Source organism: Vombatus ursinus, unplaced genomic scaffold, assembly GCF_900497805.2.
Source record: "Vombatus ursinus unplaced genomic scaffold, bare-nosed wombat genome assembly UNPS02014784.1, whole genome shotgun sequence".
NCBI lineage: Eukaryota > Metazoa > Chordata > Mammalia > Diprotodontia > Vombatidae > Vombatus > Vombatus ursinus.
In genome coordinates, this window is record NW_020954562.1 from 7,548,536 (window position 1) to 7,572,228 (window position 23,693).

A 23,693-nucleotide genomic window follows, 5' to 3' on the forward strand; every position below is an offset into this window, starting at 1 on the left:
CTTCTTCTTCTTCTTCTTCTTCTTCTTCTTCTTCTTCTTCTTCTTCTCTCTCATTTCATTCAGTCTCACTTTTGAGCCAAAACAACTCAAAGCACTAAAGGCCTGTTGGGTTTCTTAACCATGAGCAGACTTACACAATCTAGGCTTTTTGCCAGCTAGCTAAACTTTGTTGACCTATGCTAAAAGGTTAAGCATTTCACAGAGTTTTGATTTCCCCACCCCCTCCTTTTCAACTCATGCCTTGGACTTAAATGTCTTTTTGTTTTTTATCAAGAAAAGGAATAACTATTAACTTGCTGGAAAGAACTCTTTCAACCATTACACAGTGACCAGAGAGATGTTAAAAACAAACACACAAATCATCATCCCATTTCACTCCTTAATCAACAAGGACTGAAGACATACTAGTCACTTCAGCTGATCTGAATATCAGATGCTACAGACTTATCACATGGTTGAACTTCTTACATCCAGTGCTTAGCACACATTTCCAAAGACTTCTCTTTTAACAGAATTTTCCTGAAAAAATAATTAAGTGAAAATAAATCACACTGGATCTAAATTGGAGGGAAATAAAAAAACACAACTCATCACCAAAAACCATTTGGCTTTCTTGGCCCCAAATTTAAAAACAACTTCTCCTTAATTCCTGGAACATCAGATGCCCACGTCACTGGGGAAGGTAGCTTTTGGAGTCCACTTTCCCAGCAGGAACTTTGGAAAGAATAGAAAAGAGAAAAGAATGGCCTGGACTCATAGACATGCATACTAGATGCTAGGAGACCTAGAACTCAATATATAGCATCCAGCACTCAAGATGGAGTATATATGACTTATATGACATTTGCCACAGGACACACATTTATCAAGCATCTACTATGTGCCAGGCACGTGTTGGTAATATAAAGAAAATGTTTTTTTTTTTAAGTCCCTATGCTAAAGGAGCTTACATTCTAATTGAAAAGACAACATGCATATAGGTATAAATAAAATACATACGTACAGAATGGATGGAGGGTGGGGGCAAGAGATATAGACACCTAGTCAAACCAGTAAAGTCCTCTGGCAGAACAGCAGAAAGAGACCTCCATCTGAAATCAGAGGACTTGGATTTAAATCTCACCTTCATCACTGAGTAGCTAAATACAGTAGCTGTATTTCGGTAGTTCATTTAATATCTCCAGGTCTCAGTTCCACATCTGTAAAATGCACGAGTCAGACAGATGACCTCTAAAATCGATTCTAGCTCTAAATTCTATGATCTCTTGGATGTCATGGATTCTTAGCTTCATTGGAGATAAATATAATTAGGGTTAGGGCCTGAAAAATACAGTCCTGCTACTGGTTTTAAATACCTAGGAATAACCTTCCCTTGAGGCATCTTTGCAATAAAGTGCAAAGGATGCTGGTCTTGCAGTCAGGAAGACCTGAGTTCAAATCCTGTTTCAGATGCTTATTAGCTGTGTTGCCCTGGCAAAGTAGTTTAATCTCCTTCAGTCAGTAAAATAGTAAAAATAGCATCCATGAGGATAATTATAGTAGGGTTATCATGAGGACCAAATGAAATTACTCGTGTAAAGTGCTTTATGAAACTTAAAGTACTTTGTTAATGCCACTTATTGTTATTATTTTAAATAATATTTTGTTTTTCCCTAATTACATGTAAAAACAATTTTAACATTCATTTTTTTTAAAGTTTTGAGCTCCAAATTCTATCCTTCCCCTTCCACTCCCCCTTCCCTGTGACAATAAGCAATTATAATATCATATTATAATTATAATATAATGATATATAATATGTAATTATAGTGTTATTATTATTAAAGCTGGACTATGAAGCCTCACTGCCAAGAGAAGAAAAATAACACAGTGATTCCAGTACCTAGTTAATAATAATAATAATAATAGCTAGCATTTATATAGTACTTTAAGGTTTACAAAGTACTTTACAATTATTACCTCACTTGATTCTATTGCTATTATTATCCCCATTTTCCAGAAAAGGAAATTGAGGCAGATAGAGGTAAAGTGACTTGTCTAGGGTCACACAGCTAATAAGCATCTGAGGCAAGATTTACTCAATTTAGCAAACATTCATTGTGCCTACTGTGAACAAGGCACTGTGGGATTCGTAGTTTTAGGCAGCTTAATGGCACAGTGGATAGGAGTCAGGAAGGCCTTAGTTCAAATCTTGCCTCATTTGGAAATGCTTTTGTCAGAGGTCATAGGATTTAGAGACCAAAGTAGTCTTAGAGGCCATTTATTGAATTTCTCCTCACCCTTTACCTCTATTTTTCAAATAAGCAAACTAAGGGCATCCTGGTAGTAAATGGCAGATCACAGATGTAGGCCCAGGTCCTATAACCTCAGACCTAACATATCACTCTGTCCCATGTGGAATTTCACTACTTAGTGTGCTCCTGGCTATTCCAAACAGTCTCCTGTACATATAGTCTTAACACGTCAAAATAAATCATGGGAAGTTCTCTGAAAGACTATTAAAATTTTAAGAGTTTAATAATATCCTTAATTTGAGCAATATAAGCACATTTTCCTTTTTGCTCAGCAAATGACCAGTTTCACTCACTAGGCTGAAAAGAAAACATGCTGTCAAGGAAACCAAGAGGAGAAACAAAGTTGATAAATGGAAAAGACGTAACCACATTCCAGAGTCCTAACTGGAGCAGGCCGACCTAGGCTTTGACCCAGAGTTCCAAAACTTAGAAGACATTAATAGTACTTGTGCTCTTCTACCAGATAGAAACAAATGAGATGAATATCTAATGAGTAATAATAATTATTTAGAATAAGAGACTTCTGGAGGACCTGACATTATACCCCAGGTGAGCTCTTCCACAGCCTATGCCCTACCCTATTTGCCACTGTAGCAGAAACTTTTTTGGCCTTGCTGCATCTGAGGGTCTTTGCCCATTGGGGCTGGCATCGCAGGAATCTCTCTGCACATGTCCCGAGGTCAGAGATCTCCTGGAGCATCTCCACCCCACCCCTGACCCCTCCTATGACTTGTGTTCTCCCGAATAACTGATTTTATCTTTCATAATTGTAGTGCCTGCTCCAGGGGCTGGAATTGCTAGGTACAGCTCTGTCCTTCTCTTTACTATCCCTGAAGTATTATGTGGATTCATGATTGGTGGGGGAAAACACGAGTGGAATGGCCCAGGGCATTTGAGCACTCAGGGGAATCAGTGCCCAGGTCCCTCAACCACTTTTGGTCTAGCAGCCCTGTGTCATTGGGGCAGGAGAGAGAGAGAGAGACAGAGAGAGACAGAGACAGAGACAGAGACAGAGACAGAGACAGAGACAGACAGACAGACAGAGACAGAGAGACAGAGGGAGAGACAGAGACAGAGAGAAAGAGACAGAGAGAGACACAGAGAGACACAGAGAGAGAGACACAGAGAGACAGAGAGAGGGAGAGAGAGAGAGAGAGAGAGAGTGAGAGAGATGAACTTTAGGAAAGGGAAAATGCAGAAAGATATGCTTATTAGAGGTCAAGAAGCAATGGGGAGGATTAGTAACGATAACTTTTAACCATGAGAAATAAACCAAGGGACATCTATGGATAAAGAGAGAAACAGATGAGTTAAAGCCTTCAGGGATCAGAGATGATGGCTGCAGGGTCATAGAGACCATGGAAACTGAGAAAGTCACCAGTGGAAGGCCAAGCTAAATGCAAAGGTGTTTGTTCTCTATGATAGCAAAAATTGGTAGTTGTGCCAGCGTGCAGAGATAGCTGTCTCCTTAAACCTGACAGTAACTGAGGTAAAGAGCTACATATTCCAAAGGCTTGCTTGTAATAATAATAAGCAATAATAATAGCAGTTTCATAGCAAAGAATTTAACACATTATCTCATTTAATCCTCAAAACAACCCTAGGAAGTAGATGTTTATATTATCTGCATTTTGTTGTTGCTATTCAGTCATTTTCAGTCATGTCCAATTCTGTGACCCTGTTTGGGGTTTTCTTGGCAAAGATCTTGTAGTGTTTTGCCATTTCCTTCTCTAGCTCATGTTACAAGTGAGGAAATGGAGGAAAACAGGATTAAGTGACTTGCTCAAAGTCACACAGCTAGTAAATGTCTGAAGACAGATTTGAACTCAGGAAGATGAATCTTCCTATCTTCCAGCCTGGCATTCTATCCACTGCATCACCCAGCTGCCCCTCATTGCCTTTTACAGGTCAGGAAACTGAGGCAAACAGACTTGCCCAGGGTCATATAGCTAGTAAGTATCTGAGCAGGGGTTTGAGCTCAGGTCCGTCCCGACTTAAGCACTAGTGCCTTACCCACTGTACCACCTAGCTGCTCTGAGAGAGAATATGAGTGTTTTTAACCACCTTTTCAATACAAATCTAAAGGAAAGGTGAGGGAGCTTGTTAAAGAGATGGTTTTTAAAAATGGCCATCACAACACACACACACACACATACACACACCTCTTTACTCACTGATTCATTATAGCTTAGTGAATGTTATCAATTCAATTCAACAAGCATTTATTTAGTTTCTAGTCCATTTGAAGCATTCAGCAATGAAGTGGAGATATGAAGATAAAATTAAAAATAGCCTTTGGCCACAAGAAGCTTCTATTCTCCTGGGAATGACACAGTATGTATCCACATAAGTCAATAGGAAGCATATACAAAGTACTTTCAGGAGAATGAAAGAAGAAAAGGCAGCTCAGCTTTTATTTGAAAGAAACTAGGTAAAGGGGAAGTGAGAAGGTGCATTCCAGGCAACTCTGGGGATAACTGATATAACAACACATAAGCAGGAAATGAGATGTAGTGTATGGGGAGCAATTAGAAGGCCAGTTTGACTGAAATATAGTGTGTTAGGGAGAATAATCACACATGAGATTGGAGAGGCAGGTGGTAGACAGGTTGTGGAATGCTCCACATACCAGCCTGAGGGAGACCCAGGAGTCAGCATGTGCCAGATTAAGCTCACCTCATCCACCACCTCACTTTAGATACCAAGGTAGACAGCCTAGGTACCTGTGCCCAAGAATTCAGGGAAGAGCAGTGCTCCCCAGACCATCAACTCAATTTCTAGTTTGGCCTGCCATCATCCAGAGGAGCAGCCCTCATGGAAATATGACCTGCCAGAGGAGATGTGGAGAAATAGGGTCACTGATGCAATTTTGGTGGAGTTGTAAACTGGTCCAACCATTCTGGAGAGCAATTTGGAGCTATGTCTAAAGAGCCATAAAATTGTGCATATCCTTTGACCCAGCAACACCACTGCTAGGTCTGTATCCCAAAGAGATCAAAGAAAAAGGACCTGTAAGTACAAAAATATTTACAGCAACCTTTTTTTGTGGTGCAAAGAATTGAAAATCAAGGGGATGCCCATCAATTGGGGAATAGCTAAATAAGTTATAGTATGTGATTGTGATGAAATACTACTGTGCTATAAGAAATGACGAGGGGGATGGTTTCAGAAAAACCTAGGAAGATCTATATGAATTGATACACAGTAAAATTAAAGAACCAGGAGAACATTGTACAGGGTAACAGAATTATAATGATGATCAGCTGTGAATGACTTAGCTACTCTGATCAATATAATGACCCAAGACAATTTCATGATAAAAGATATTATCCACCTCCAGAGAGAGAACTGATTAACTCTAAGTGCAAATTGAAATATAATTTTCCCTTTCTTTATTTTCTTGCTTTTTTGCAACATGGCTAATATGGAAATATGCTTTGTTTGATTTCAAATGTATAATTTATATCCTATTGCTTGCTTTCTCTACGGGTGGGGGAGCAGTTGGAGGGAGGGAGAGAATTTGGAAATAAAAAAATTAATGAATATTAAAAATAATTAAACAATAAATTTAAAAAGGAAAATGAAAGAAATATGATCTGACAATGGCATCTATCACAGTTGTGGCTTCAACTCTTGTCAGCACCCAGAACTACTGAATACCTAGAAAAGAAAATTCTCACCACCATAGGCCTTGGCAATGTCAGGTGGTTAACATTAATTGTCAAAGGAAATGGCATTAAAGAAAAGACATTATCAACTGTTTTGCTGCTTTCCATCTGACTCATAGATAAAAACTCCTATATGTGATGTCTTTTTCATTAGAATTTGAGTTCCTTAAAAGAAGGCACTATCTTCACTTTTCTATTCGTGTCCCCAGATTTTTACTCCACTAAGTGATTAATAATTATTTTTTCATTTATTCATTAATTTGTTCATCCTAGTGGACATAAGAAGGCATTGAAGATTTTGAGTAAAGGAACAAAGTGGTCAAATCTATGTTTGAGAAATGTCACTTTGGTAGTTGAGTGGGAGACAGATGGAAAACAGGTAAAGCCTGGAATCAAGGAGATCAATTAGGTTATTGTTAATCATGACGGTGAACATATATATGTATTCCCCCTAAACCTAATGATATGGGAAACAACCAAATACCTCAAAGCTCCCTTATTATAAGCACAAAGAGAAAAAAAAATAGGTACAATGAATATTGGGAGAGGGGGGTTCCTTTTCCTTTTTTATTTGTTGTTTTTGTTGTTTGTTTTTTGTTTGTTTATTTTTTAGCAACATTCTAAAAGGGTAAGGTGTGGGCCTTAGTCAAAAAAACTGAGTGAAGGGAATTTGTAAACACATAGACTAAATTCTTTATTCAATTATTATTCTGTTACACTTCAGTCAGTTTTACCCAATGAGACCAATCTTTATACTCCTAGATTGCAAGACCTATGTTTTCGTCAAGGTAAAAATAACTACTCACTGAAGAAATCACAGAAAAGAGCTTTAAGATAAGCTTCATGAAACGTGACCTAAGGAAATTCTTCTTAGTGTCTCCATAGACTCCTAACCCAACAGGGAGGGCAGATGATGATTTCCATTAAGGATCTATTAAATAGGAAGCCCCTAATCTCTTGGGGTTTGTCAAATTTCAGAAATATTGTTGTAATTCACATTTGTATAATACCATGCATCCTATAAAGCAAGCCTGAAGGATAGCTCAAGTACTTTTACTCCTATTTTCCTAGAAACTGAAGTTATGCAGTCACACAACTTGTGAATGTGGGAGCCAAGATCTTGATTAATGGGAAACTAGGGGGCTTGATTCTACTCCTTCTACCATATCATACTTCTCCAAGCCTACATTATAGAACACAGGGTCAAGCTGAATATAGCTATCTTTAGAGCCCTCTGCCAGCTTTATAGAGACATCTTTCTATGGCAATGCTTCTCAAAGTATAATCCTTAAGTATCCTGCAGGTAGAGCCTTGGCCATGGCTTTTGCAACAGTGGAGTTTACAACATGGAAGCATTTATACTTTTGTTCTTGGAATGAATAAACAATCATGTAAGCAGTTTAATCTGAAAAAAAAAAAAACAAATTGAGCCTCATACACCAAATTAAAACTGGTTTTGTACTGAATTTGGAAGACATTTTTGGTGTAGTCTTTTTCCCTGCAGAAAGCTGTATTATGGGACACTAGCTACAAGATTCATAAAACCATGGACTGTTGGCCTCCTTTATTATATTTATCAGCGCTTTACTTTTGTTGGTCACAGTGGAAGGAGTTCATCAGATCTTACTTCCTAATTGTTTGCCAACCAGTGTTTCCACATAATTTTAATTTTCTGGGGGCAGGTATAGTCAAAGAAAATAAAAGGCATTTTTCTTTAATTTTATTTAATGGAAGAGGTATCTAACAAAACAGTTATTTAATTGCTACAGGTAAATCAGAGGAGAGGAAACACCCTCTGCTAATGCAGATCAACTCAGTCTTTGAAACTTATACTTTTAAGGGAGTTTTTATTGGACACTGAAAGGTTAAGTGACTTGTTAGGGTCAGTTGGACAGTAAGTCAGTAAATCAGACTTGAACTTAGGTCTTTCTGGTCTTAAGGTTGCCTTTTCACCAATCTAGTTAATGAGAACAGGGTATGTATGTATGTATGTATGTATGTATGTATGTATGTATGTGTATGTAGGTATGTAGTATATGTATATGTGTGTACACATATAGACATATATAACATACATGTTATACTATAGCTTATATTATTAATATATTACTAGTAATAGTAGTAACTAATAATTATATTAGCATATGTTATATTATATATTATCTACACAGTAGTACATATATATTATATAAATATATACATGTATATATGTATGTATATGTGTATATATGTTTGTATATGTGTGTATATTTTTAATTTATAGAATAAAATAAGCATTTCTATAACAGTATAATAAAAAGATGATTGCACATGAAACTGCAAAGCTATTATGTACAACTTACCATTCCTTTTAAATATATAATTAAGTTAAGTCAATTTCTTTTTTCCTTTTTTTTTCTTCTCTCTCTCCCTCACCCCACCCTAGAGAGCTATTAGTATTAGAAAAAAATAATGATAAAATTCATTTGGAAGAACAAAAAGTCAATAAATCAAAGGAATTGATGAAAAATATATACATACACATATATACATGTGAATGTATGTATATACACACCATATACACACATATACGTGTATGTGTCATGTTATATATTATATAAGTGAAATATATATAAAAATGATGTTTATTTATATATTTAATTTATCTTCCTTTAGATGTGTCCTTTCTCTGTGTTCCTTAAAACCCAGATTATGCTTAACATTTTAATTCTTTCAGCCAAGGGTATTCAAAACAGCGTTCCACATACAGATAGACATTTTATCGCCAGACACCACTTCCATGCTGTTCTAGTGACCTCTCCTTATTAATTTCACAAGGAGTCCAACAAAGAGCAGGAGCCAAGAAAATAGTGCGCTATCCAAGATAACACATGGCACCATCTTGAGTCATCAGTACCAACACTACACAAAATGGTAAGGATAATGAATTTGGTCTTTGGAAAACTGCCACTTCTCTATCAGTATCCTCTTTCTTCCCTAGTCATATTCTTTTTTAAAATTTTATTTTATTTTTAATTTATGGGATAAAAGAAGCATTTCTATAACGTACTATGATTAAAAAAAAAGATGATGGTACATGAAACTGCAAGTCTATTATGTACAACTTGCTATTCCTTTTAAATATATAAAAAATTACCATGTAATTTTTTTCCTTTTTTTTCCTTACTTTCTTCCCCTCTCCTAGGTGGCAACCATTAGACATAAATAGGTACATAAAAGTAAAATTATTCTATACATGTCTATTTATCAGTTCTTTCTCTGGTTGTAGATAGCATCTTAATGCCAAATGTCTAGGGGTCTATGCTTTTTCTCATTATTCTCAGTTATCAGCTAATTTCTCCTTCAAGTGTTAATAAAAAATACTAAAAGTATGACTCTTTCCCTGGGTATCTACTTTTGCAGAGGTGATTCATTGAGGCTGGAAATGTAATGAGAACATGATCTCACCTTCCTCATTCTCTGTTCCTTATGTTAAGAAGATAATACAATAATGTTGGAAATGATGTGGTGATAATAGTTGACATTTATATAGCATTTAAGGTTTACAAAGCACTTTACATTGATTCTCACAACAATCCTATGAGTTAAATTGTGCAAGACTTTGTTAACTTCACTTTAAAGATAAAGAAAATGAGACCCCAAGAGGTTAAGTCATATGACAAGTGAGTGGCAGAACAAAGATCCTTTTTTGGTTCTCTTAAAGCCAATTCAGGTCCTCTTTCTCCTATGTCACATCACACTGGACTTGGGAGGCAGACAACCTGGGTTTCATCCTGTCTCTGTCACTTAGTGACATTAAACAAGTTACCTAAACCTTCGATCCCTAAAATGGGAATGAATAATAAAATCTCTCCTGCTTTCCAAGGAGGGATGTGTTGGAGCCAGCTAAACAGGAAGAGGCAATTGTTATATGTTCAGTTTCACCACTTACATGTTAGAAATCAGTAAATGCTACAAACCAGGGCTTGATTTATTGTTTTGTTGGTTATCTAGAGTTAAGAAAGTGACAACAGAGAAAACATTATTAATGCAGATTAAAGTTAAAAGTGTATTCTCTTTTCCCCCCAAGTCAGTTATTAAACATTTATCAGCACAATCCTGCTTCCAAGCAAAGCTGTTGATTAGATTAGATCAGATGAGATAATGTATATGAAAAGACTTTGTAAATTGTAGAGTTGTCAGAGTTAAGAAGCTATTCTGAAACTAAACCATGTGGATTCTAAATTAATTTTTCTAAAGCCTTTTTTTTTCTGGACCTGAAATTTCCTTGGGAGTTCACACAGAACTCCCAGAGAGGAAAATCCATCTCCCAATGCAAGTCAGCACTTGGTCTGCAATTTAGAGTCTGAGAGAGCCTCCAGAGCACTGAGAAGGTAAATTATTGCTCAGGGTCACTCAACCAGCATATGTCAAAAGAAGCTGAATCCCAGGCTTCCCTTAGACTGCAAGTTCCTTGAAGGCAGGGACTGATTCATTTTTGTTTTTGTATTTCCACACCTAGCCCAGTTCCTGGCATTTAGTATCATGCATTTAATAAGCCTGTTATTTGATTGATTCCCAACTCTCCTGTTCTCTCTCCACTGTGCAAGACTGCTTTCATAGCAGCAATAATAAAAATCTCTTCATCCAAGGATTAGATAAAGTGTAGTTTATTCACAGAGCCTTATATTTGTGATGGGAGGGAATCCTGAAGGAGAGCAGGACCTGTAGGATTCTTCCCAATCCCCTAATCCCCCAAATGCTCCCTCTCAGCAGCCAATGTTGGGTGTGCAGTAAGCACATTTGCCAGAGTGGTGGACATGGAGTCATCCTGATACCTGATACCTGAGTCCATTTTGGGCTTCAGACACTTACTAACTGTGTGACCCTGGGCAAGTCACTTAACCTCTGTAAGGTGGGGATGATAGCAGCAACTACTTCACTGGCATGTTGTGAGGATCAAATGAGATAACATATATTAAGTGATTTATAAACCTTAAAATTTCATTTACATGATAATTATTATTATATTATTAGCAGTATAAGTTCCTGATTAAGTTAACTTTTGCTCCTTGCTTTAGCAAGAAAACTTATCAATAGTTTCCTAAAGTTGTACATGTGGTTGCTGTAGGTCAAGATGCTTTTAATTTATAAAGAAATGGGTTCTGATCTATGTTTGGTGGTTGTCATGAGCCTCTGAACACAAAGTCTCCTGAGGGTGGGTTTAGGGCACTACCCATAAATCTGAAGCTTAACATCATAAAGAAGAGAGAAGAAAAGAGGAAATTCTAGCCAAGTTCTTGTTTCCAAAGGACCCTAAATCATTTCAATGCTGTTTGATGATTCAGTGCTAAATTATTATCCCATTCATTTACCTTCTCTTTAAGTGCCTTCACTTTCTCCCATCCTTCCACTTTATCTTGGCTATTTCAATTCAATTCCACATTTATTAAAGACTTACTACATGCAGGAGCTTGTGCTAGGTGCTGGTTTTTCAAAGATGAACAAGACAAAGGGTTTATGATTCCCATTACAGTATCCATTATTTGCCTGATCATGCCCATGTCTGGAATACCTACCTCACCTTGTCTCTGCCAAGCTACCTTAATGCACAGATTGCTTAAAACACATTTTCTCTATGTAATATTTCCAGACTAAACCTAGCCTGTCTCTGATCATGCCAATATCTTCAGTACCCCCTCCCCACTTTAGTACTTACCAGGGATAACTCTTTTATTAGTATCAGCAATGTTGTTGTCTCTTTTAATTTGCTTATATTGTCTTGTCTCATTTGGTAGTAAGTATATCAAAGGGAAAGGTGATATCTGTTGCTACTACCATTATAGCCCTCCGTTATTCCAAATAACTAATAATAAGGGTTCCAAATCATTAATAAGAAAAAATGCAAGTAATGTTGATTTTACTTCACACCCAAAAAGAAAATGGCAAAGAGGACAAAAGATAAGGATACTCAAGGTTCAAATGGTTTAGGGAAAGATAGACATACTAATGTGTTGTTGGTGGAGATGTGAATTGGTCCAACCATTCTAGAAAGCAGTTTGGAATTATGGGGCAAAGGTGACTAAAGTGTCCATGTCCACGGCTAGGCATTTACCCCGAGGAGATCACTGATTAAAAGTAAGGTCCCATATACGCCAAAACATTTATAGCAGTACTTTTTAAAAATAATAATTGTAGTAGCAAAAGTAAGAACTAGAAATAAATTGAGAATTCTAGGAAACTGGAAATAAAAGAGAAATTCCATTGAGAAATGCTTAAACAAGTTGTGATAAATGAAGGTAATAGAATATTCCTGTTCTGTGAGAGTCAATGATTATGATGAAATCAGAGAAGCTTGGGAAGACAGATGAATAGATGCAAATCAAAGTTAACAAAACAAAGAAAGCAATATACACAATTACTAAAACAATGCAAATGGGAAGGATAATGATAAAACAATTAAAAATAAGTGTAAAATTATTGTGGTCAAGCTTGGCCCCAAAGAAGAGATATGAAAAGGAAACCCCTCTCCTTCTTTGTAAAGGTGAGGTACTCTAGGTACAATGGGTATGGAACACTACATATAATGTCAGACTTTTTTGATATAATGATGGTTCAGTAGGTAGAATATTGAACCTGGAGTCAAGAAGACATAAGTTCAAATATGGTCTCAGATACTTACTAACAGTATGACTCTGGGCAAGTCTCAGCTGCTATCTGCTTCACTTCTTTCATCTGTAAAATGCAGATAATAATAGCACCTGCCTCCCAGGGTTATTGTGAGGATCAAAATGGCATAACATTTGTAAAGAGCTTTGCAAACTTTAAAGAACTATCTAAATTACTATTTGTTAATTTTGCAGAATTTTTTTCTCCCCTTTTTTTTAAAAATTCGGAAAGGAATTGCTTTCTGGAAGGGGCAGTGGGTTAGGGAAATGTAAGTAATGTAAAAACAAAGGTTCAGATGTGTTAAGGGATGAAACCCAGGTTATCTAGAGCCATATGAAAAATTGTTCCATATCACTACTAGTTAGAAAAATCCAATTTAAAACAATTCTGAGATTCTTTTTTTATATTCATCAGAGTAGAAAAGAAGGAAAAACAGGAAAATGATAAATGTTGATTTGGCTCTTGAAAAACAAAAGTGGACTTGTGAATGAGGTTAAACCATTCTGGAAAGCAGTTTGGAATTATATACAAAAAAGTTGTTAAATGACTAGGCCTATAACCCAAAATGATCGAAGAAAGAGGAAAAGATCCTTTATGTGCAAAAAATACTTACAGTAGTTCCTTTTGTGGTGGCAAAAAAAAAAATGACAACTAAGGAGATACCCATCAATTGAGGAACGGATGAAAAAATGCGGTATATGAATGTGCTGGAAGAATTGAGGAGTTAGATGATTTCAAAAGGGCATGGAAAGACTTGCACAAACAGACACAGAGAAAAATAAACAGAACAGAAGAACAATTTCTATAACATCAGTATTGTAAAAATTGAACAATATTGAGGACTTACATAAACTGATGAAGAATGAAATGAGCAGAGCCAAGTAAAACATTCATACCATAACAATCCTGTAAAAAACAGACATCTTTGAAAGCTATAAGAACAATGATTAATACAATTACTATTCACGATTCCAGAGGAATGGCGTTGCAGAAAGGTAATGAATTTAGGAAGTAGAAAGACACATATGTTTTCATATACAGACATTGAAGAAATTTATTTTGCTTAACTATGCATATTTGTTATGAAAAATGTCTTCTTTCTTTTCATTGGATGGAAGTAGAGGAAAAATAGATTTATTATTTTTTAATAGAAAGGTGAGAGGGGTGCTAGAGACATGAAATGGGACATGTACTGTATATTTTTATTATTATTTATTAGTTTTACTTAACTATTAAATTTTGTCATAAGAAATGTCTTATGAAGTGGAAGTAACCTGTGAATGTTTGTCACATAAAAATAAAACACATCAATAAAACTTACAAGAAAGATGGAAACAAAAGATATCAATACAAATAACCCTCTGAAATGTATCCACATTTAGAACACAAAAACTGACAGAACCAGTTGTTAAGTATGAGACTTCTGTGACAGGTACAGCAACAATTGCAGCACCAGCTATTACAATTTAACTTTCATCTACATTTATGCTTTAAAGAATTAGCTACTAGATGGAAAACACTGTCTACCTTCAGAGTACAGATTGAAGCATACTTTTTAAACTTTCTTTTTCTTTCTGCAACATACTTAATATGGAAATATGTTTTACATGACTTCACATGTGTAATTGATATCATATTGCTTGCCTTCTCAATGGGTGGAGGAGGGGCTGGAGACAGGGAGAGAACTTGCAACTCAAAACTTTTTAAAAAATTAATGTTTTAAATAAATAATATTTTTAAAATAAAGAATTAGCTAAAAATCACCAATATAAAAAGAATTATATTGTCACTCCAGACATCATTTCAGCCTGAGTCAAATAAAGCTTCATTTAAGAATCATCTCTGTCTCTGAAACCTATTACTTTCCATGCAGCATTCCACTATGAAATCACATTCCAGTGTACATGTCACTAGAAACCTGGCACGTTGGAGATGAAGGAACTCTAGAAAAAGCATCTAGTCTGGGGCTCCTCAACCCTTTTGTATTATGGACTCCTTTGTTTGTCTGGTGAAACCCATGGACCCTTTTCTCAGAATGTCTGTTGCCATTTGTCATTGAAGGAGATGTTAAATTTTAGTTAACTGTTAGTAAAAATTAAGATATAATTTTTCCCAATCAAGTTTATAGACCTTTTGGGGGCCATGGATGTTAAGTTATGATCCCTTCATTTTACGGATTAGGAAACTGGGCTCAGAGAGACTCTCTAATACTTTCATGTTTATAAGAATTAATTTATTTTGTTACTCTGAACATAAACATATAGCAGGATTAAAAAAAACTGAACCATTTAAAAATGTTACTCAGTAAGTAGATTAGATATGAACATGTAGTCAAAACCAATTTATAAAGGAACTGTCTGGAAGAAAATTGATAAATGTAAGGGCAACTTCGCAATTCAGTTCTTCTATAACCTGGTTAGTAAGTAAAACATTTTTAAAGTTTTCCATTCTTTTTTAATCATCCTGAAGTGAACACGCTTCTGTGTTCTGGCTTTTGTCTCCTGTTGTTATTCATCATGGTTTTGTTTCTATGATAACTAGTTGAAAAGTGAAAAAGAGCTCCAAACTTGGAATTCTGATGTTGTTCAGTTATTTCAGTTGTCTTTGTGACTTCATTTTTGGAGATTTTCTTGGCAAAGATATTGGAATGGTTTGCCGTTTCCTTCTCCAGCTCATTTTACAGATGAGGAAACTGAGGCAAACAGGGTTAAGTGATTTGCCCAGGGTAATGCAGCTACTAAATATCTTAGGCTGGATCTGAACTCAGGAAGATGAGTCTTTCTGTTTCCAAGCTCAGTGAGCTAAACACTGCACCCTCTAGCTGCCCCAAACTTGGAATTAGGAGAGACCTAAGTTCAATTATTTGAATGACAATCATATGGAAGATCATTTTATATCAAGGATCAATGAAAAGAAATGGGTATGTTTTGCCCAAAAAAGAAAAGACTTGCAGCCAAAAATGTTAGTGGCATGGTAATTATCTTGAAGAATTTAAATAGCTGTCACATTAAAAAGGGGCTCATTTGTTCTGGTTAACCACAGACAACAGAACTGAAATGATGAGTGGAATTTACAAAATGAAAATTTAGGCATGATATGGATATCAGGACTTCCTAGAGATGAAAACAATCCAAGAGTTGAATGGACAGTCATGGGAGGAGGTTGGTCCACAGAATCATGGATTTGCAAAGGAGGTTATATAGGCCAACCTATCCCTGAAGACAAATGCCTTACCCCCTAAGATTGCCTTCCGTCTACTCTCTATTGCATCTTGTATGTGTTGTCTATGTGTCATGTATCCTTTTTGTATCATGGGTTGTCTCTCTTCTTAAAATGTAAGCTCCTTAAAGGCAAGGGCTATTTTTAGTTTTTCTTTATACCCTCTACACGAAGCCTGCCAATGGAAAATGTAAAGGTGCCTACTGATTATTTTGTAAAAGATAATCCCTTGCATAACCTATCATCTGGACTTGCTTGAAGACCCTTAGTGAGGAATGACCTCAGAAAACTCATAGGCTTCTCTTCATCGGAGGTTTTTAAGTAAAAATTAGATTACTATTTATTAGGTTTGTTGGGAAGGGGATCGTTTTTCAGATATGGGTTGGACTAGCTCACCATTGAGGTTCCTTCTTACTCCAAAATTATATGAATCTTGGCTCTGACTTTGGCTGGTTGTGGGATCTTGTGCAAGGCAGTTAACATCTTCAGGGCCTCAATTCAGTTATCTGTAAGCTTTATATCACTACACTGAATTATGGTGGGAAAAATGTTTTGTAAATCTTAAACTGCTATATAAATATGAGTTAAGTATTGGGTTTCATGTAGACTAAAAACAAAAAAAAAGTCTTACCAATTCCAACTTCTTAAAGAATGAATTCAGTACAACAAACAACATGGCTATTATCTAAATTTTCCACATCTCAAATCCTCTTTCTTTGTAGGACCCTGCTTAAAAATACTTCTCTGATACCCAAAGAAATGCAGTCTTTGAACAGGTTTACCCTTCATTTGAGGATAGGAACAAGGCAATTTCTTGTTCCAGTTCAGAATGGAAACAAATTCACCCTTTCACTCGGAGTGTTACATGCTTTGCAAAGGTTTATCTAAATTTCACAGGCCTTTCCATTTCCAAGAGAATGCTGAAAAAAATGTTGCGATAGGACAGATATCTTCACTTTGCATCCATCTTTGAGCAGTTCGCTATTAGTATGAAAATATATGAGTAAACTGGATCAGTTCACTGGCTTTATAGTACAATTCCTAGCACAGATTCTAGTGAATGTTACCCAAGCCGAGGCATTTTATAATTTATTAGGTTCAGCTAATGAGTCCATCCTTTACCAGTCTATTTGATATACACAGCCATCATCTTTCACCTTATCAATCCAATCTTGGTAGTCATTCTTTTTATCTTTTTTTCTTTCCATTTTTTTTCTTCTTGGTTTGTTGAAATAGTAGACCTCTTTCCATTAATAGAAATATAGGGTTCAGGGGTAATTTATCTTTTCTGCTTGCCTTACAAAATGAAAACTAATGCATGCTTCTTCCCTCAGTGTGGTTTATGATTTAATAATGCCACCATTCCAACTCTTGTCACTAATCTTACCTCTGCAAGCAAATTTGGGGGGCCACCCAATCTCGTGCATACCTCATGTCATGTGAGTTTCTGGGATACATGGCAATTGTCGGGAACAGTCTGTCTCTAAGCTCCATACCAGGTCCTAAGCACAATGAGAAATGCTCAGAAATGCAAAATAGTCCCCTTTTCCAAAGTCTCTCATTCCATTCAAAGCTTTTGTCTATTTCCTTGTCAAAACGATCATTTTGCCCTGTTACCTCCTCAATGCTTTTCACTCATCTAACAGCAGGATATAAATCTGTTATTGATTAATTGTCTGACAGTTCTACCTCTCCTCTATTGTTCAAAATGTTTCACACCTTTCACTAATCTGGGACATTTGTTTTCTCCAAAATTAGACTACAATTTGATTAATTGCATATTTTAGAATGAAGACATAAATGCTTTATGTTGGTGTAGGAAGGGAATAAGGCAAACCAAATGCTAACAAATTTCTGTATCTTAAAGAAAAGCTATATTGCAAAACATTATGTTGTGATATCTGGGCAAAACACAAATGGGATAGAATATTATTTTACCAAAACAATTTCAATATGATATACTCATGTTTCTCTTGCAATAATCTCTGTTGCATAGACACTAATTAATGGCTTCTACATAGAAAAAAATACTCTCACTTACAACAAATTTCTTGATTTGCTGTGCTCCTGCTTTTCAGCATTTGAACTGTTTGATTTTCTGCTTGGAGATTCCAAGAAAGCATATGCCATATGGACTTGAGCCCCATTGTTTAACTTTGCATCAGGCGTGCCTCCTGTAGGCTGAACTGTTGTCTAAACTCCATCTTTTAAAGAAAGCATGAGGTTTTGTGCAAATTCAAAAAGTTGAGTTATGCTAATGAACTCCATTTAGTCAGCTGCTTGACACTTATTGGACATGATCATCAAACTACATTATAGGTGGTAAACTCTGCTGTATGGTATAGCTATTAAATTCATAAGATATGCAAAGATTTTTTTTTCTGAATCACTTGTACATTCCAACTGAATTCTGTATTGGAACATGTTCATCAGAAGATGCTTAACTTGCAGGCAGCCCCGGGGGGACAGAGGGGAAGGGATGACTTGTGTCACTCACTGATGACCCATCCTGTTGATTTGGGACCATAGTGGAGGGATGACGAAGATAGCTATCATTCTATAATCCCTAGTTGGGCAGAGGGCACAGAGATATGAAAAAATGGCTTGGGGATGAGAGGTAAGGATGGGAAAGAGTCTGGAAAAGGCATGGGTAGAAAATGGGGAGAGGTGAAGAATCACTCATGTCACAAGGATATATATATAAAGAGAAAGAAATTCTTATTCATGCCCACAAAGCCATCAAAAAAATAATGGATCTGTTTACTAGTACCAAGAGCTAAATTGGATCAGGACTTGGAAAAATAATAACCAAAAATATGACCTATTGATATGTATTGGACATGATCATGAGCTGTAAACTCTGCCATGTGGTATGGTTTTTAAATTAATGAGATATGCAAATATCTTCTTTTCCTGAATCACTTGTACATCACATCTGTGTTCAAATCTTTGCATGCCCTTATACTGCCCTTGGTGGCATTTTGTAGATTCAATTCAATTTCCAAAATAACAACAAAAATGTTAAAAAGAAAAACACTAATAGAACCAAATATAATTTGTTCCCCAAATTGAACTTCCTCATTTTCCAGAGTCTGTTTGCATAGTTCTATAGACTAGGGTGTCTCAGAAATTTCAAATCACAACAGCTAGGTTGATGATCTCTGGGCCATCCTCATAAGCAATGGATATTAAAAATTAGTCAAACTGGTAAATCACACAAGAAAAGTAACACAAAGGAGACCATGAAAGAGGGGTATGACTGGAAGGGAAAGTGAATTAGTTATAGAGTGAGAGAGACAGAGTGATACCAGATGGACAGTGTGTGCTCAAATGGTACCCGGGCAATGTTAAGTATTCTAAGAAAAGACTGTCAGCTTGTTCAGTGAACTCCTGTGGAGAATTTATGAGGAGACATGGAGAAGAGTCATACAAGACAAAAAGGTGTAGAGAGGTTGTGATTTACACCCTGAGAGGGAATGCCTACATCAAAGAGATTACATAATCATCAAAGTATTGAAGCAAGCCCTCCCATGTTGCCTTGTGGTGAGAGCACACATATGTTAGGACCTCTATGACATAAAAATAACAACAATAGCAACAACAACTAGCATTTATATAGAGTTTTCAGGTTTAGAGAGTACTTCACAAATATTATCACATTTTATGCTTACAATGACTCCAGGAGGTAGAAGCTACTATCATCCCAATTTTACAGATAAAGGAACTGAGGTAGACAGAGGTTAAGTGACTAGACAAGTCTGAGGTCAGATTTGAATTAAGGACTTCTTGACTTCAAGTCAACACTCTATTCATGGCACCATCTAGCTGCTTCATGTCATTAATCTCATAGCTATAGTAAATTAGTATAATAAATTATTGAGTTTTATTTCTTCATAGGTAAATAAGAAATTCATCCTTCTAGCTCTTCTAGGTGCCCAAAGAAGAGATTAAGTTCTGAAGCAGATCCAGGAGGATAATATATGCAGTGATTACAATAATGTAAGCAAAAATGACACAAAAAGCAGCATTATTAATTATAATGCTAATATTAATCATTATAATCACTATCAGAGGCAGTCATTTTGTCTTTTGATTTCACATCACAGTTTTTCTTTCAATAGGGGCAATGGATGATGCCAGGGCTGTGCTACAAAACATGAAATGGTGTTAATAAAACTTTAAGAAAGGAAAAAATGAGGGGATGACGGCAGGCAACATGGTCCATTGAGAAAGGCATCATCTCTGGATTCAGAGTATCAGAGTTCAAATCCTATTATCTGTGTTACCTTGGGTAAGTCATACAACCTTGTAGGTTCTCATTCTCTTCATTTGTAAGACGAGGAATCGAACTAAATGGTCTCTGAGGTCCCTTCAAGATCGAGATCTATGATCCTCTGTCTAAATGATTCCTAAGGTTCCTTCAATCCAAACCTATGATTCTCTAAGTTAGGCTTCCATGAAGGTCACAAGGAGAAAAGCAGGCTCGTGACTAAGAAGGGGATGAGATGGTAAGTGTGGATGGGACCGGTGTAGATCTTGCATTTAAATGGAAATGTAATTCATGCCAAAGATTATTGGAACATGCCTGGAAAGCCTGTTTAACAGATAATACCCATATCTTTTGTGTAGCTAGATGTTCATCCAGAGAGACAGATAATTGATTTAGAAAAATCAAGAAATTCTTGCCTGTGTGAGTTTTAGTAACCTTTTCACGGATAACTTGCTGAAATTTGTCTTATTTTAAACTTTTCTGTCATTATATGGGTATTCCTTTGATTATGTATCAGAGAATAAGAGAATTTATGGAGCTGAAACAGCCTCAAGATCACTTCATTCTTGATCTTCTTTGTCAGGAGTTATAATAGCTGCTACTCAACACATTTATTGAATGTCTAGCTTGTGCAGAGTTATTTCCTCTTTTACCCTTTTCTTCTTGTCAATATTTTCCCCTAGGCACCTCTTTAATGTAGTTTCTGTTTAGAGAAGGTTAGGATTGGTGCTGACCATTAGTCAATAAAATAATTTCTAATGCAGACCCCCAAAATAAAATAAAACAGTACAACATTTCACTGTTAAAACGAGTTAAGATTTCTCAATGTAGAAACAGCCTCAAAGAGGCAAAAGACAGAGACGCTTCTAACAGAAGCAACATAAGAACAAAGAACCATTTTGTGTCCGAGAAGCTATAAGTGCTTGATCAATGATTATAACACAAGCATGCATATTGCATCATTATCTTTTGTTTAAAGAGCCTGGGAGACAGAATGCTTAAAAAAAAAATAGGCGTTCTCAAAGTCTAATAGATATGTACAAAAGAACAGCTCTATACATAGATCATGTTGTGATTTTGAGGGCATTAAAAAGATGGGAATCTTGGTCATACAGAATGGATAATGAAACAGGCTTATGGTACAGTAGAAAGAACATTGGATTTGGAGGCAGAGGAGTTGGGTTTAGATCCTGACTCTGCCTCTTATTACCTATGTAACCTTAATCACTCTGAGCCTCAGATTCTTCATCCATAAAATGAAGGAATTGAATTAGATGGCTTTGAAATTAGAGCTTTAAAAGCTTATGATCCTGTGTGTTATATATTTCCTTTCTATCAGCCTAAGTATGGAATATACATATACATATATGTGTGTGTATACATGTACATATACATATATACATACACACACATATATAAATATATATATATAAATATATATATATATATACTGTCAGACAGTCTAGATGTCAGTCAATTTTACTTAACTGTCCTTGATACTAAGTAAGGATCCATTGGGGGGGGATATATAGGAAATAACTATATAATTACATATATACATACTATATATACACATACTATATATACACATATATGTATATATATGTGTATATATATTTATTCTCTTATTCCATCCTTTCATATGTGTGTGTGTGTGTGTGTGTGTGTATGTGTGTGTGTATGAAAGGAGGACATAAGAGAATAAATTCAGAGTTTGGAGATACTTTAGAGGTCATCTAACCCATTCACTTTACAGATAAACAATGTAAAAGCTCAAAAGGTTTAATGACTTGCCCAAGCCATGCAGATTACAAAGCAAAGAATAGGATTTGAACCCAGGCTTTATAACTCTAAATTATAAAGAACCGTCGTACCATACTGCTTTGATAAAAGAAACATAAAGGAAGAAAAAAATGAATAGAGGAGGGGACCAGAGGGTGACCACTTTCTCTAATACTTTGTTGCAGCCAGCTCTGTATATGTGCTGTGTTTATCTGCCCCAGTTCTCCTCTCCCTAGACTCTGACACAACCCATCTCACAACTATACTACAAACGTCTCTGTTTTAATGTGATCATGGCTTCACTCAGCTTAGAAAGGCCATTTGTTCAGTGTATGGAAAGGACTTTATCTAGCCACATGTTCTTCCTAATCCTTATTAAACTGTCCTTAGACCCAACTAGCTAGACCAAGCAAAGCTCAGTTCTGCCAATTCTGTGTCATTCCAAGCCTTGCTTATTTAGACAAGGGAACAAAAACTGAGTGTTTTACGCATTCCTCGGTGCACATTCACCTCTCAAAGCAAAAAGTTGATCGGGACTTTGTGCTATTCACAGGAAACCTCACAGTGGCCCCAGAAACCAGCATCACAGCACTCTGCCAGGGTCAGCGCTGCAAATATGGCCACTAAGACTTTGAAATAAGAAGGATTTTTTTTTGCCCTTTTGTATTTTCTGTATGAGCCACATAAACAGAGCAGGAGGTAATAGGCACAGTGAAAAGTCATCTGCACAACTTATCTCTAAGACTTCGCGCCTGAACTACATCAGACAAAGATCAATGGTGTCTTTCATGAAGCATCATATAAATTCATTATCTCATTGTCCTTTCACTTGGGCAGCTCCCTTAGCTTGCCTTCTGGCCAAAAACAGAAAAACAGAAGAGAAGGCAGGAGTATATCACATCCTGATAGAAAGAAGAATGAAGATAAAGGGACCCCAGATCTGGAGAGGAAGATGGCAGAAACCAGTGTTTTTACTTTGACACACGTGCTTCTCATTATCCTCAGACCTTCTTTGTTTAACTACCAGGAAAAAAGGAGTGTTCTGAAAGACTCCAGTCTCCACTAGTATTTATCATGGACCCCACCCTGTTATAAAAAGCAATTGATTAATTTCCCAAGTGACCCAGATTTTCATAACTAAGGAACTTGGAGTAACATTTCCAGGCTTCCCAAGATGTTTGAAAGAAGAAAATCTATAGGAAGCAGCCACTGCCTCCTCTGGGCTCTGAAGCTTGGCCAATACTCAACTGGGTTAATAGAAGTCTCCTTCTCCATTGGGTTAGCTAGAGCATGCTTATTTTGGAGCAGAGGTATACTGGAGCCAGCTTAAACTGGCTCCAGCATTCTTTAAATTGGGAAATAGCAAATGCTCTAAATCAGGGCTTGACTTACTGTTTTGTTGATTGTCACTCTAGACTTAAGAAGGTGATGGAGAAAATATTAATAATGCACATTAAAATTAAAGGTCTCTGTCTACATTTGCTTCCAGAGAGCCAGCACATTTACCAGTACACTCCTGCTTTGGACTCTACTAAATTCCCTAGTAGTTAATGAGATAATTTATATAAAGCATTCAGGAACCCTGGAATGCTAGTTATTGTTATTGTTGTAACTGTCATTGTCGGTCTTATTTTCTCCCTTCCCCTGAAATTATCAAGTTTCCAATGACCTCTCTCCATATCTTCTTAGTAAAAGGTAAACTCCTTGAAAGCACGTGCATGTTGTACCTCTGTATCTTCAATGTCTTACACATAATAGCTAGCATTTATATAGCACTCTAAGATTTGCAAAATGCTTTACATAAGTTATATC